This window comes from Acartia tonsa, chromosome 8 (genome assembly GCF_053477335.1).
Source record: "Acartia tonsa isolate MP-2025a chromosome 8, ASM5347733v1, whole genome shotgun sequence".
NCBI classification, from domain to species: domain Eukaryota; kingdom Metazoa; phylum Arthropoda; class Copepoda; order Calanoida; family Acartiidae; genus Acartia; species Acartia tonsa.
Window position 1 is genome coordinate 49,784,544 of NC_137267.1, and position 18,166 is coordinate 49,802,709.

Below are 18,166 nucleotides of genomic sequence, written 5' to 3' on the forward strand. Positions count from 1 at the left end.
AGCAGGCGCCCCCATGGAGTTCTATGCGCCCTCTGCCATCGTCATTCCCCCCTTAGGAACCACCAGAGTCAGCCTAGGCCTCCGTGTCCAGTTACCAGCTGAGGCAGAGCTAATCCTGCAGACGAGGCAAAATTTCCAGCGGCAGGGCTTGGCCGTCGCCAACCCACGCCTAGAAGCCAACCAGGAGCTGACAATGCTGATATCCAACCACAGTCAGACCGAGCAACGAGTGTCCCGGGGAGCCTGTGTAGCCCGAGCTGTCCTCCATCGAGCTGTGCCTCAAGAAGAGCCTGTCCTGCGCAGGCATAGGCTGTCGTATCCCCAGGTTCAAGGCCTGGTGGCTCGGGAGCCACGCAACCCTTGAAGGGGAGGTTGTGGTAATACGACACCCAGACGGACAGGCAGTTTACAGAGTTGCTTCGCTGTGACTTATGATAACAAACCCCCTGCACTAATCTTATTATATCACCATCTATCTCATGACCGCTGTTGACCCCGCAACCCAGCGGTCAAACTGGCCTGCCTAAATGTGGGGAGGGGACTCAAACATGCAACTATCACGCGTCCCTCACGCGCTTATATAACCGGGAGGCGCTGCCTCCCCTTTTACCACCGCTGCCCCCACAGCCTGTCTACCGCCGGGAGCTAAGCCCTAGCGTCCCACACCCCCTTCAAACCTAACCATTGTTATAATCTGTTGTATATATATAGTAAACATTGCTTGTAAATATTATTCAGTTTAAATATATAATTTCTGTATGCTTGAATCCTGCTTGTTTGTTTTGGTAGAATAATTAAAGGCTAGGGCTCGTTGAATCCGAACTCGTTACCCTGTGGGCCGAGAACGCTCGGCTTACCAGAATACGACGCATCAGAACCTGTTCTAAGCCATACTGAAAAAACGAGTATTAAAAAAAATCATTAATATTAATACTAGTTTTGTTAACCCAGGCCTTCGGCCCATTGGGGTTAACGAAACTGGTGGTTTTAATAAAAAAATATTCATTCTAATATCCGAAGAAAGCTGTCTATAATACGATGCCACAAATAAGTATTAGATAACTAAACAAAAAGCTAGTAATATTTTATGTTTAATGGTCTAATGAATCCTCATTTTAAAAACAATTGTTTAGAATTTAAGACTAATATCCCGTTGTGTATTAAAAATGTTTTTAAAGCATGTAACTTGATAGGTCTATTTTTACTAATTACATTGTCTAAATTAATTACTATGATGCCTAACATCATAATTACTGTTAGTCATTCAATCCAGGGAGGGAGGGGACATTGGGCTTTTCATTACAGTAGTTCCTAAAGATTTATAATAACATTTTTTATTCGTGAACGTAACAACTTTGGAGACTTTTATTGGATTGGATTGGTTATTTAAGTTGAGTGTTCAAACGTTTCAACCACCAAATGTAAAGGGGTAATTTTGTCTCAAATCATTAGGGATGTACATCAATCTATCTGCCATTGTCTTATCCCTTTATATCCCTGCATTCAACCCTCCCCATTAGTTTCCTTCCCCCTCTAAAAAATCCAAAACCCATGGATTTGAAGTCGCGCATTTATTTTGCAAGGCTTGAATGCGAATTATATTATGCAAACGCTGAAGGAACCATTGATCTAAAGGGATAAGACAAGATTAATTGATATACATACCCAATGATGATACACAAAATTACCCCTTCTGAAGATTAAAATTAGTGGCTGAAACGCTTGGAAACTAAACATAATGAACCAACAAATTAAAATATAATAAAAGTCCCCAAAGTTGTTAAGCTAACAAATAAGAAAATGATAAAATAAAACGTTGGGGTCTAACGGCTGCAATTGACGATCCCTTGCCTAAACTATTATTGGCAATATTTTAATGGCAGTCTTTAATCATATTCCCTTGTTTTTTAACAGCTGTCTAATATGAAGAAAAAAAAGTAAAAAGCAAAAATGCTTCTTTTGATAAAGATTTTTGACTTATTTTTGTGACTTAAAAAAGGAAAAAAATCACCATTTTTGTTAGTGAAATAATAGATATTTTTCGCATCGTATTATAGACAACTTTCCACGGATATTAAAATATAAAAAATAAAGATTAAATCTAGTTTTGTGAATTTATTTTAAAATTTGTGGCAATTTGTCTGTAATACGATGTTATTCAAGTTCAGTATGGCTTAGAACCGGTTCTAATCCAGCGGATGTTAATCGATTTCGATGCCATACTGAAATTAATACCATGTTACAGCCCCTTAATGTTGTTTATAAGAAAGCTAGGCGTGGTTATGCCAAAGCTTATTCTTTAACAAAGATTAAATTCTAGTGATATTTTTAGGCATTCATAGATTGAAAAAAATCTTCTAAAATTATTTGTTTAATAGCGAGGCTCTTCTACCAGTCTTAAATAGGATTTGTTTGTCAAATTTAGGGTTTTAGGCCATTTACAGCTGGAGAATGAAAGGTCGACACTCTTAAAGAGAAAAAGATCCATCCCAAAATAAATCACACCAAAAAGAAATAGACTACGGGGCGAAAAAGTCCTTAAAATGAAAAATAAGATTCCTAAAATTATTAATCATATTTTTTCACAAAGGGGTTCAAAGCAACTTAAAAGAAATTACTGAAAATGTCTGCGGGGCTAAAGATGTAGCGTAACCTAATGACATCCAAACAACATGGCTTATCTAACAATGGATATGTTATTACTTGGATGTTACACCAGATTTTCATGCTCACTAATAAAGTAAAACTTGCACCAGGCTAAAATAACGATAGCCCCATTTACCTTATCCCCTCCCATGTTGCTGGATGAACGAACTGGCCAATTCATGAGTTCTGTGATAGTAACCTAAATTGGCGACAATTTTCCCTGTCATAAAATCCACGTATATTCTACATCCATTAACATGACTTATCTAACAGATAAACTTCGTGTACATATTTTTCAAACCTTCAATTTTGATAGCGTATACAAGATAGAACTAATATTACTACTATTTTTTTCAACTTATATGTACAATATCTACCCAAATTTTATCGCATCGTATTATAGACAGCTTTCCACGTCTAATAAAATTGAAAACTATAAGAATAGTACCAGTTTTGTTTCCCCTAGGGGCCGAAGGCCTGGGATAACAAAACTGGTTTTAATTTGATGGTTTTTATTTTAATATTCGTGGAAAATTGTCTGTAATGCGAGGCTTTACATGATTTTTCAGTTTGGCTAAGAATCCATTCTAATCCAGTGGATATCAATTGGTTTCAAAGCCATACTGGAAATCTTTTTTAAAATGAAGATTACACAATATAAAGTGTGTTTAATAAGATATATAAGTTTTCTGGAATTTTAAAGTTAGGGGGAGATTTGAAATCTGCATCAAATTTTAAGGATTTTTTTATAAATTCGTTTTTTCTATAATTCTTTATCTAAAAGCGGAAATGCATTTTAAGTTAATTAATTTTGACCAATAGGATAGGTGGATTTTAAACTACCTGCGCTCTAATTGGTTGAATGATGTACGACATCCAATCAGAGCGCAGATTTTTTAAATCCACCAATCACAGATGCCAAAATTAATTAACTTAAAATGCATTTCCGCTTTCAGATAAAGAATTATAGAAAAAACGAATTTTATAAAAAATCCTTAAAATTTGATGCAGATTTCAAATCTCCCCCTAACTTTAAAATTCCGGAAAACTTATATATCTTAGTGTTTAATTCCTTTTGCTAAACGTGTAAAAATTACCCTTAAACTGTTTAAGGCATCACTTTTTCAAAGCAAAACTTTTCTAAAATTATTGGGTATACTATCTGTAAAAGAGAGCATAATATGTACAATTATAGCAGGAAGATTCTTGTAATATTAAGGTATAATCTAGAAAACGTACGTATAATTTTGTCTAACTTTTATTATACGGCAGATTAACATAAAAATATAATTGTCGATATCCATATGAATGATTTTCTGCTTTCTTAAGCTTCTCTTTTATGCACGTTATGATTTTTATTAGACTTGAATAATTAGAATCGTTTAACAGTATAGATCATTAGGATTTTTGAATATGATAAACATAAACTCAAAGACATTAAGCTCGTGGAGCTTTTGACAGGGAGAAAGGGAGGGGACAATGGATCGAATATTCAATTTTTAGGAGTGTCAGACTTTGGGGACTGGCTTAAAGGGAATGTGCAAGAATTTAGCAGTTTCTGACTGAGTTTGGGGACTTGCGCATAGAATGCCGCTACTCGTTATGTATGTTTTGAATATTGCAGACGGGGAGAATGGGATAAAATAAGTGGGGGGAAGGGAAATAAACACTCGTTGTGTTAGTTTGGAATGTAGCAGACGGGGAGAAGGGAGAAGGGAGGTGGGGGCCAGGGGCAAGGGAAATAAACAGAATAAAAAGGGTCAGTCATATTCTTGCTAGCAGCTGGCCGGGTCCAATAATCTTTTAATATAAAAATCACACCAAAAAACCTCAATATATTTCATCAAAAACAAGTTGTGATTTCACTTTACATGACGCTATGGAAATCTATTATTCAATTAACAATCCCTTTATAATTTCCTACAAATTTATTGGATTAAACTGGATTTCATGCCCTTTCTTTGATAACTCTTATATTGAATTAATTGCCCATTGTCCCCTCCCTTACTCCCTGAGCTTTTGAACTGATAATATTTAAATTCATTTATCCAGGGATCTAAAGGGATAAGACAATGGCCGATAAATTGTTGTAAATCCCAAATGATGATATAGAGAATAACTCCTTCTATAGACTACAATTAGTGGTTGAAACGTTTAGACACTCAAGTAAATAAATTAATCAATGGAAGTTCAAATAAAGTCTCCAAAGTTGTTAAGCCAACGGAAAAGAAAACGTTATTATAAAACTTTGGGGACTAGTGTAATAAACAGCCCAATGTCCCGTCCCTCTCTGTTTATTTATACACTGAAGATGAGTCGACGAGACTAAAAAAACGAGAACTTTATTCGCATAAGGTTAAGATCTTTAAATACAAGGACAATTATGTTTATAAGTTGCAGATCAACATTAAGCTTCAATATTTGGCAGGCGTTGTTAATAAATTCTTTGATGTTAGGTAATCTATCTTATTTAATGTAATGGGAATAGTCCTTTTCGTGGCAACGCCCCTTAAGGGGCGATTAGTCGTATTTTTAAAATGGCTTTTTATAGTTAGGTTATATTGTGTTAGGTGATTGACCCAGATGGTTAGGCAATTGGCCCCGCAGGGTTAGAGCCCCCTGCATGGGCTAGAAATATGATAAAACCTACTGTGAAAAATACGAAGAATCGTCCCTTAAGTTGCGTTGCCACGAAAGGGACTATACCCAATTGTAATTTTTTGTCATGTCATTTATCTATGATTTAAAAAAAAACACTTTAATCTATAAGTTGGACTTTTAATCCTAAAATTGTGCAGTTTTATGAAGCAAGTGCCGATCTAAAGTCGCCAGTTAAATTGTTTGTCGGCTACGAATCCTTATTTGTAGAGTAGCTTCGCTACGCAGAAGATGTACAAACATAAATTGTGGGTAAACACACAACAACAAGATGAAACACATTTTTCACGCATTGCTCTTTTTTTTAAACGGCATAATATGTATATTAATCAGGAACCCAGGGATGGTTCAATGGAGAAAATAAATCGCTCACATGAATAAGACTAGCACCGAAATCGAAGAATGAAGAAAGCTAGCACCAAATGTCTTAAAGTGAAGAAAGCTAGCACCTAATGTTTTGACCCTTCTTAATTGTATTATGTATTAATCCTATTATATAAAGTAGCAAGCGTTTTTTGTCTGTCCCAAAGGATTTCGCTAACCGTTGAACCGATATTGTTCTCCTTTACAGTGAAGCTTCTTATAGGTCCTGGGAAGGTTTCAAACTATTTTTTGAGAGGTGTCTTAACCCCCCTCTCCCCCCCAAAAAAAATTTGTATAACTCTTTGGAAACTCAAATTCAAAATAGGATGAGGTCGACTTTTCCTTCTCCTACCAGTGCAGTGCCTCTAGAGGCTTCCCACTATTAGAAATCTTGTAAATCTGAAGGATGAAGAACCCTAGAACCAAATGGTGTAGAGTGAAGGAAACTAGCACCGGTGCTAGTTTCCTTCATGTGAGCAAAATAAATCATCCAACCCCCCACCATGTATTTCTGATGCAACATTTGTGGGTTTACATTAATTCAAACTTCATTGTTCTCTCCCTCCCTGTATATGCAGGGATCTAAAGGGATAAGACAATGGCTGGTAAATTAATGTACATTCCCAATGATGATATTCAATATTACCCCTTCTGTAGGTTACAATAAATTGTTAAAACGTTTGAATATTCAACTTAATGAACCAACCAATCAAAAATCAATAAAAGTCCCTAAAGTTATAAAGCCAACGATTAAGAAAGCGTTATTATAAAAGTTTGGGGACTAGTGTAATAAAAAGCCCAATGTCCTCTCCCTTCTTGCGTTTAGGTATATGTATTACACTTCCTTTTAAACTCAAATTATGTTCAAACATTTTGAGGAAAAAATCTATCAATGACAATTTTATAAAAATCTCCCAAAATTAATACAAAATAGAGTACAGCTTTAAATCAAGGGTTTCCTATCATCTAGAAGCTTTTCATTAGAATGGATAAGGAAGGACAAAAAATAGTTTAAAACCAACCCAAGACATAAATTTAATAATAAATAGCCGAAAACCATCCCAGGACTTGTGTTATGCTTCAAAGAAAGGAAATCGGTTCCGTAGTTATGAGCTCTTAAGCTTTAGACAAAAAAACATTACTACCTTAAATTTTAGTAATTTTGCACGAACATGTTATTCATATTTGTTGATCTGTCTGCCTGTACAATTATACTTAAATTACATTTACTTCTTGTTTGGCCGCCCTACAAAGGATGTTACGTTATTATGTTGTTTTAACTGAAGCTTTCCTATAATTAGGGTCTGTCCTTCCGTACGTCCGTTAACGGATAGCTTTTTTGTTAATTTATGCATGTTAGAATTGTCCTATCGATTTTAAACTTTACATGATGATTCCTGTAGTAGTTAGGTACGATTTAGGAAGCGTAACAACTATAAAATCATTACCAGAATGTCCGTACGTCCATTTTAAACGTGTTGATTTTTAACTTTTTATTAACAAATCATAATGTATTATAATTATCCGATTGATTTGATTTTTAAAATACTGATTCCTAAGACAAACATGTACAATATTATAGGCGAATCATCTCTATAATCAAGACCAAAAATGAAAGTATGTCCTTAAATATTATTCTTTTATGGATGTTGTCATCCTTGTTTTCAAGGAAGTTCCTCTTTAGTTATTATAACTGTGTGTTTTTGGTATATTTTTAGAAGTAAAGCTACTCGTATTCTCCTATTTGTCCGTCGGTACATCTGTAAGGAACGGGGGGAGAAAGGAACTACTATCAAGTAGTAATGGCAAAATTGTAAAGCGGTTATTTTTTGGGCAACGCTACCAAATTTGTCATCCTTGCTTTAATTCTATGTTTATTTTTAAAAATAACTGTTTACATCAAAATTAAAAATAGCTTTAAAGAAGATATAAGTCTTATTGCTTTTATATTATGTTTTACAATTTCACAAGTACAAGAAAATCTGTTAAAAATGTTAAAAGTAACGTTTACTTCTAATCCAAACTATGTGATTTTAAATCAATACTTAGGATTAATTTCTGTATAATAAAAATAATAAGGTAATTAGTGGATTTTTAAATTAAAATCATTTTTTAAAAATTCTCATTTACATTTTAAAGCATTATTAAAAGGGCGCTATGCTTAAAGCAACAGGCTTAATCGGATACGCCTGAAAGATTATGACTTATTGTCAAAGGAATCCATCCTTATAAAAGGTTTAGAATTGTTAGAACGATTCTAACGAGTCTAAATTTACTGTTAGATCTATCCAATTGATAATGTTCTTAATGTTCTTGCAGCTGGCTAAAATAATCTTCCTTTTTTACCCCATTCCCTCCCCTCCTACTAGATGAACGAACTTACCAATAAATGAGTTCTACATTAACAACCTAAATTGATTACAATTTTTCCCCTGTCATACTATCCAAGTATATTTTATATCCAATATTATCACATACAGTAAATGTATGAAGGTCTCCCAGTAAAATGGTAAAATCATGAGAATACCGTAAATTTTTGCCATTTTTTACGTAAAAAATTAATGTTAAAATGTCATATGGGTCATTTTTGAACAATACGCTTTTAGAGCATTAAAAACTAAGCCCAAATAGTTTGATAGCACTTTTAATTTTACTTAAATTATAACGGTTATTTCAAATGTCAACTTGTGTCTGAATTAGTAACTTTGGCCTTTGTAATGAAATTTGTTGATACAAAATTTTATCCAGTATGGCTTCGAAACCGATTAATATCCGCTTGATTAGAACCGGTTCTCAACCATACTGAAAAATCATGAATAGTATCATACTACAGACAATTTTCCAAGGGCGTTAAAATAAAAATCATACCAGTTTTAATCTTGTAATATATCGTTCAAATTTTCTCGAAAAGCTGTCTATAATACGATGCAATAAATAACTATTTTGCTATTTTATTGAAATATTAGGAAACTAGCCTCTAGGGGCTTGTATCTAAACTTTAAAGACAAGGGGTAATTTTTTCTATCATCATTGGGAATGTACATCAATTTATCGTCCATCCAATTGGAGTTATGAATATGAATATTTTGCTGCTTAGAATGCCGCTAAAGTCAGCCGTTTAATCATTAGGAATTACATAAGAATGCTCTTTTTTGTTAAAAGGTCAGTTTGGAGATTTCAAGCGGTTCCTATGTACGTAAAATAACAGTAAAATTTTAGTCTTTAGTGACCTAGAACTGAACTGTTATACACAAAAATATTAAGACCTTAGAAATTATGTTTTAGCTGTTGATGAATACTAATTCTGTAGGCACGGAGAGAAAAAACGTAATCATGATATCCTTATACATTATAGCCTTTCAGAATAAAATCAAGAATACAGTGATTCTAAAATGTTTTCAAAATAATTAACAGCTTAAAATGTCAAGATTTAGTCATTAAAATGAAAAAAAATATAGAGGGGGCACTATCTATAAGTAAATAAACCCACGGGATTTCGACCCTGTGCCGACTTTAAATTGGATCTTTGAATATCAGTCAATAGGGTCGGAAATATAAACACAGCCAAGTTGTTACAAAAAAGCAGAAAGCAATATGCTAGCAGACGAAAAGGTCCCCGGACCCCACCACTTGGTCCAGTTATACACCTAAACTTACAGTCTTATGATAGAATCAATTAAAAAGGCCATTTTGTTTTATATCTTAGAAACTTATATAATTGATAATTCATACTAATTTGTATTATTTGAAAAAGTAAGTAGAGATGTTGTTTTTTAAATATCCTCTATCTATTTTATTACACTAAAAATACACAAAAGAATGAAGTAGTATAGCTTTCAAAATATTCTCGAGCTATTTTCAAATATTTGTTACACTATATAAACACCAAACAATGAAGTAGCATAGCTTTCAAAATATTCTGTAGCTATTTTCAAATATTTGTTACACTATATAAACACCAAACAATGAAGTAGTATAGCTTTCAAAATATTCTGTAGCTATTTTCAAATATTTGTTACACTATATAAACACCAAACAATGAAGTAGTATAGCTTTCAAAATATTCTGTAGCTATTTTCAATTATTTGTTACACTAAATAAACACCAAACAATGAAGTAGTATAGCTTTCAAAATATTCTGTAGCTATTTTCAATTATTTGTTACACTAAATAAACACCAAACAATGCAGTAGCATAGCTTTCAAATAGTCTTTAGCTATTTTCAGATTTTTGTTACATTAAATAAACATTAAACAATGAAGTAGTATAGCTTACAAAATATTCTCTAGCTATTTTTAAATACATGTTATACTAAAAAAACACAAAACAATGAAGTAGTATTGCTTTCAAAATATTCTTTAGCTATTCAATATACATGTTTCACTAAATAAACACCAAACAATGAAGTAGCATAGCTTTCAAAATAGTCTTTAGCTATTTTCAGATTTTTGTTACATTAAATAAACATTAAACAATGAAGGAGTATAGCTTTCAAAATATTCTCTAGCTATTTTCAAATACATGTTATACTAAATAAGCACTTTACAATGAAGTACTATTGCTTTCAAAATATCCTCTAGCTATTTTCAAATATTTGTTATACTAAATAAACACCAAACAATGAAGTAGTATAGCTTTCAAAATATTCTCTAGCTATTTTCAAATATTAGTTACACTATATAAACACCAAACAATGAAGTAGCATAGCTTTCAAAATGTCCTCCAGCTATTTGAAGTCTGGTCAGCTTTAATTCAAGGAATTAACAGAAATATTTCAAGTAGCATAGCTATTCTACAATTCAATATGGGTCTGTAACAATTTTTCCATTATGGCTTCGAAACCGATTAATATCCAATGGATTAGAACCGGTTCTTAGCAATACTAATAAATTAGTAAAGCATCGTATTACAGACAATTTTCCATGAATATTAAATCATAAATTTAATGAGCTCGCTAATCGCTGGATCGATTTGGTTCTCGTTTACAGTGAAGCTTTGAAGATGACCAAGAAAGTTTTTTTTATAAATAATTTATATTTTAAACAAAGTTCGGACAAAATTGTTTTTTCCTTTGAGCTTTACTAAGTATTGACACAAACATACATCCAGATACTTTATGATATACTAGCGGCTACGCCCCCTAGAAGCCTCTAGGGGCACTTAAGGTAGGAGGGGGAAAAGTTGACCTCATCAAATTTTAAATTTGAGTTTCAAAAAGATAAAAGAAAAATTGGGGGGGGGGGGGAGGGGGGTGTAGACACCCTCCCTAAAAATAGTTTAAAACCTTTCCAGGACCTATAAGAAGCTTCACTGTAAAGGAGAACAAAATCGGTTCAGCAGTAAGCGAGATCCTTCGGGACAGACAAAAAACGCTTACTACTTTATATAATAGGATGACAAAATATTGCGTATGATATAATAAACTCGTATTATATAGGAATTGTCTACTATAAGTCTGTTCAATCTTATTTGACTTCCTATCATAAGATCAATGTTAAAATTCAATAGTGGCGAATCTGTTTAAAAAAACGATACTGGCAAATTAGATTTGTCCGTACTTCATTTAAAGTTAATAATACTAAATAAGATTTGATTAACATACAATGCATAAATTGTAAATTTATATATAATTTTGTATTAGAAACACTTAAACTCAACTTTTCAAAAAATTACTGGACCAGATATACTTTTTCTTTGCTTTTTAATCAATTTGTTGTTCAATTTTTTTTTTATAAGTTTGTGTATGTGTTATTATTAAAAATCAAACCAAATAGAGCAAAAAATCAAATTTTTAGAGAAGCTTCACTCTTTACAAATTTGGGTGTTTTGCTATCTGATAGGCGATAATCTGAATTGGCCACAAATTTTAAAACAAGATATCCTAGATGTTTTATTAGTTCCTAGCTCTTAATTTAAATTGGCCTTTAGGCTCTTAATAGGGATTTAGGTTTATTAGTTACATATAATAGTTATTTCTCGCATCGTATTATAAACAGCTTTCCGCGGATATAGCATGTACAAGATTAAAACCAGTTTTTTTAGCCCCGAGGGACTGAAGACACGGGCTAAAAAACTGGTTTTAATCTTATGATTGTACATTTTTATATTCGTAGAAAGCTGGATATGATACGATGCTAGACATAGTTTTTTTTTCGTATGGATGAGAACCGGTTCCTACCCACCGGATTCGAATGAATACGAGAATAGTTATTTCTCGTATCGTATTATAAACGGCTTTCCGCGGATATAGAATGTACAATTATAAGATTAAAACTAGTTTTTTAGCCCCGAGGGACTGAAGACACGGGCTAAAAAACTGGTTTTAATCTTATGATTGTACATTTCTATATTCGTAGAAAACTGGATATAATACGATGCTAGACATAGTTTTTTTCGCATGGATGAGAACCGGTTCCTATCCACCGGATTCGAATGAATACGAGAAAAAGATTACTAAAGATTTGACCTTTTGAATGTAATATTGAAATTTATCTTAGATTTAATCCTATCACATATATGTACTGTTGTAATGGATTTAGAATACGTGGATATTGTGAAAGGGGAATTTAGATTGCTAATATAGTCCTTAGATATTGACCAATACGTTCCTCCATGATCAGGGGAGTGGATGGGATAAATTCATGAGTGGGGATGGGTGTTTCGTTGTATTAGCCAGCTGGGTAAAACATTGTTGTTATGGCTTCAAATAAAAGGTTACACAATGATTACTACTGGTAATTGAACTGTATATAAACAATATATTTAATCTTGGTTGGCTTATATTGTTTTTTTTATATCTATAATACAAAGTAGCTTGATGTCTGTCTGTCTGTCTGTCTGTCTGTCTGTCCGTCCGTCCGTCCGTCTGAAGCTTAAGATCTCGGTAACCACTGAACCGATTGGATTCTACTCTTCAGGGTAAATAACTATCGGTCCTGTGGTGGTTTTAAGCTATTTACTTGGGGGGTGGGACACCCCCAACCCCCCCAAAAATGAAAATTTTCCCCCGTAATTTTTTTTTTGTAAAAGATTTCCTTGGTCCTTTTTTTTGCAGAAGATACTTGGTCCTTTTTTATTATGCAGAAGATTTCCTTGGTCCTTTTACGAATTTCGCCTAAATTTTTTTTTATCACCTCTTGGGGCAAAGCCCATAGAGGCTAGGGGCGAAGCCGCTAGTATTTTAATATACTAAATGGGTATTTTTGTTTATCCTTTAAGATCCCTAAAATTGTAAATAGGATTATTTATAGAAGAAAATAAAGCAAGAGGAATAATTATTTATCGCATCGTATTATAGACAGATTTCCGCGGATATTAAAAGAAAAATTATTGAGATTAAAACCACTTTTGTTAGCCCCGAGAGACCAATTTTATTTTTTATTTGTGGAAAATTGTTTATCATACAATATAACAAATGTTTTTTTCAGTATGGCTCCTAAACCGATACTAATCTACCGGATATTAATCGGCTTTGAAGCCATACTGGAAAATATTTTTATCTGTCCAACTGTGTCAAGAAAAATGTAACCTTCAAAATTCTCAAACTTGTCAATTTATAATTCCACCCTAAGAATGAGGAAAATTGATATCTTTTTAGTCCTATTATTGGGTATTTCCGTAAAATTGACATCAAAAAAATAAAATATTTGTTTAGATTACTGTTATTAGCGGTTAAAGAATGTTTAGAAATAATTCAAAACAGAGTTAATTGGGCAATTAAATCAAAAGTTAGTTAATTTGATTTAGTTTAATTGTTTTCCTTTAATTATGAATAGATGTATTTTATTTTAAGTTCCAGTAGAGACCTTATCCGTGTAGTACTCTTGTACTTGTAAGAAAACCTAAAAAAAAACATACGGTTTTAAAAAATTAGTTAAAGCAAAATGGCAATTTCCTTTTTAAGATAGTTTCGCAGGTTTTACTTTTAAACATACTTGCGGCTGCGCATCTAGCCTCTAGAAGCTCTGTATTTGAAGGGGTATTGGAAATAAAAAAAAACTAAAACCAACCCAAGACTTAAATCTAAAAATTAGATAGCCTAAAACCATCCAGGGAACTATGTAAAGCTTTCATACAACGGAGAACTGAATCTGTTCTGTATTTTACGAGATCTTAAGCTACAGACAAATGATAGGATAATCTATTAACAAACTTGATAAATTTAAGGTCAAAACTAATCAGAATCAAATAACCATCCTCTATCAATCAACAACCAGGGTTCTAAAGGTATTGCCGATAACTTGATGTTCACCCTCAATGATATTGATCATACATAAAATTACCCCTTCTGTCGATAACAATTATTGGTTGAAACGTTTGAACACTCAACCTAATGGACCAACCTATCAAAATTTTAAAAAAAATCCCCCCAAAAGCCAACGAATAAGAAAACGTTATTATAAAAGTTTGGGGACTAGTGTAATAAACAGCCTAATGTCAATTCCCTCCCTGATCAACAACACTGTATCAAATATAAAAGAGGAAGGAGCAAAATCAGTTTAAAAATCAGGTTTCATTAATTGGTAGTACAGTTTAATGGATGTAGAATATACGTGGATATTATGACATGGGATAAATTATCATCAAGTTAGCTTGCTGATATACAACTTATTTATTGGTCACTTCGTTCATCCAGTAGGAGGGGAGTGAATGGGAGAAAAGGGAGAAGAAGAGAGAAATTGTTACTTTAGCCCTCACTCAGTGTGTTTCTGGTATAAAATCCAAGTAATAATATATCCATTTAAAAGTGTCAATTGTTTTTGCTAGGTTTAAACAGAACCAAAGTTTAAAACTGCCAAAAACTGTTGACATTTTCCATGAAAATGTCTTGTCGAGCACAGTTTAATACTACAAATTGAAAAAAGGTTAGGAGGTGAGGGGTAAGGTTTAGTTTATTTGTCAGGTTAGGATAGGTTAAGTTTGGTACTGTCGACACAAATGGCGATTTAGTTTAAACATTTTTGGTTCATGGAAAGAAAACTACGAAGTGGATTTCGTTGTATTTTCACAGTAGTTTTTGATATGCTATTTTAGGTTATGTTTGGTAAATGTTAATCATTGCCCCTCAGGGTTAGGAAATTGTCCCTGCAGGGGTAGAACCACCCTCAGGGGCTAGGAATATGAGAAAAGCTGCTGTGAAAATACGACGAAACCCGCTATTTCGTTTCTTTCCATGATCCTTTCTTTGAATTGTTCTAAAGAAAACTGTATTTTGAACTAATAAAGAATGCAGCTAGCAAACTATCCAATATAGAATAGATTTTCAATTATATAGACAGTTACATCAATGAACATGTATGTATATGTTTGTATCGCTTCGGGGATAAGGAAATAGTTAAATTTTAAAAAAAAAAGTTGAATATTAACTAGGATTGTATGTACATGTAAAATATTTACATGCCAAACATTCTATTTTTAAATAATTGATGGAAAAGTTTGAACACTTTTAGATTTAAAGTACCCAAAGTTTTTAAACAAACTAATAAGATAACTTATCTAAAAAACTTTCAGTGGTTCCAGCCAAGCCACTTGGCAAGCCGCTGCCGCAAAGCCAGCTGCCTCCGCAGCTCAATTATTTTTTTAAAATATATCATAAAGACAATGCTAATGCAATAAAAATAGCACAAAAATATGTATAGTCAGATTTTATTTAAGAACATTTTGCCCTTCAATTAACCCCTGAGTATTGGTGCATTGTTGAGGAAGATATAGCTAGCAGGGATCTAAAGGGATAAGACAATGGCCGATAAATTGATTTACATCCCCAATGAAGATACACAAAATTACCCCTTCTGTAGATCACATTTAGTGATTGAAGCGTTTGGACATTCAACTTTAAGAATCAACCAATCAAAATTCAATTAAAGTTTCCCAAGTTGTTAAGCCAACGAATAAGAAAACGTTATTGTAAAACTTTGGGGATTAGTGTAATTAACAGCCTAATCCCCCCCTCCCTGAAAAGCTCGACTCAAATACTTGACTTACCTATATTTTCAGCTTAATCCCATTAAATCCTAACCCATCATCCAATATTGGGCGCTAGGGACCAATTTTAGTAGAAATAATTTGAAAAATAGAATAGACAGACAAATTCTTTTTCTAGGGGATGTTTGAGGAATAGCCTAAAACCATCCCAAGACATTTATAAAGCTCCCCTATAAAGCACAAACCATTTGTACCATTAATTTCTGAGATTCTAAGCTTCAGACAAAAAAAAACTTACTATTTAATATTAGGATGCAGCTAAAGCAACAATGTCTGTTTATCAGGGAAGGAAGGGACATTAAATTGTAAATTATAGTAATAACCAATAATATTCTCATGTGTTGCCTTAAAAATTTTGTATACCTTTTAAAAAAAGTGATAATTAGCTGGTTTAATCAAGTTAGCAGTCTCCAAACTTTTTGACTGATTATCTTTATCTACAGAAATTCTCATTTATTTTATGTCTATTGTCTTATCCCTTAAGATCCCGTGCTGTTTATATAAATCATTCTTATTATAGACAAATTATTATTCTTTATAATTGTCCTACTCCTTGTTAATATTATTTGACCCCACCTTAAATTTGACCTAACCGTTTAAAAGCTATTCTATAAATGTATAGCCTTTTATTAAAGTAACAGGATGTCTGTCTATCTGTAATGAAGGATTTCGCTAACTGCTGAACCGTTATAAATTTAGATTCTCATATCACCAAAAACCGATAGCTCCTTATTTTGCGTTGTAGTTCTATTTTCGTTAAGGAAAAAAATATATTTAAAATTTTTTATGGATCAAGTCAAGCTGAGTATGCCAATAGCCTGTTTTGGTACACGCTACTTGACTTGGGGGAATATTGGCATACTCTACTTGACTAGGGGGAATATTGGCACACTCTGCTTTACTTGGCGTAATATTGGCATACTCTGCTTTACTTGTCAAGATATGCTTTTTCTAAAATTTTGAAATAATTTATGTATATATAGTAGCGGCTCCATCTCCACCCCCCCCCCCCCCTCGATGTTTCTAGGGGCATTTGAGGAAAGGAGAGAGCTGAAGGACCAATAAGAAGCTTCATTGAAAGAAGAACCATAACAGTCCATCGATTAGTGAGATTTTTATTTTGAAATTTTAATGGTTTTAGACTAACTTTTCTACTACTTGGAATAGAGAGCTTCTAGATGCTAGGGACGCAACTGCTAGTTTATATATTTTACGTACATAAAAAGTAAATTTGTAGGTTGAATTATCATAACATAAATCGGAAAATATGTTAAATTTATCTTTTTGTCATGCTGCTTTGTTTGATAAACTATTGGCATACTATGCTTTACTTAATGAAATATTGGCATACTATGTTTTACGTGGGGGAATATTGGCATACTCTACTTGACTAGGGGGAATATTGGCACGCTCTGTTTTACTTGTTGCCATTTGCACACTTAGCTTGACTTGATCCTTTTTTATTACTGAAGCTTAATAATAATAATAATAATAATAATGTTTATTTGGTGCTGCCAGGTACCCCCTAGCTTAGGAGATAGCACATACAATACTCTAAATTGCTGCTATCTATTGACAATTTAGAGTTTACATTATGATGTTTAGTCTCATACAAAAATAATATAATATATACTAAGTTTAATTATTAACTAAATATAAATTGGTGGAATAAAAGGAAAATTTTTTAAAATATGCACCAGGAGCTACAGGAGTACTATCTTGACCAAAATGGGGATAGTGTATTTGATTCCTGGAGCCCCTTTTTAAGGAGGACGAAAAGAAAAAAAAGAATATAAAACAAATTAATTGTAAAAAGGGAAAATTGAAACTTTAATTTAGTTAAATTGAGTTGTAACTTGTGAGGATGGTAAAAAAAAAAAAAACACAAATAAACATTTATATTAAGCTTACGTTTTAACTGTTTGAAAATTATTTCTTTCAGGCGAAATCTTTTAAACAGCAGGTAGATACCTCTCAAAAATGTAAATCATTACATAGCTATGTTAAGAGAATTGTTTGAATTGTTGATAAAACAAAAAAATAATATAATAAGTTAATTATTATACATTTCAACTAAAATAATTTTTAAAGATATGTTCAAATTGTTCTACTTTATATTATAGTCTGTTAATAAATATAAACTGAATGTTCTTTTTTAAATCAATGATAATGTTTGTTAGAAAATACTTATTTATCTAATTATTATTTGAGACGCCTAGCGGTAAAAATTCACACTACGTATAATACATATTTTGTTGAATAATGTATAATCCTGTACTTATCTATAATACAAAGTAAAACGATGTTTATTTGTCTGTCTGTTTGTTTGTAGCGAAGGATCTCGCTAACCGCTGAACCGATCGGGTTCTCCTTTACAGGGTAGCTTATCATAGGTCCCAGGAAGGTTTATAACTATTTTTGTGGAGGGTACAGCCACCCTCCCCAGCGGACAAATTTGCAATTAGCTTAAAACATAACTAACACAATCTATCGACGAAAAAATGGATCTACTGCA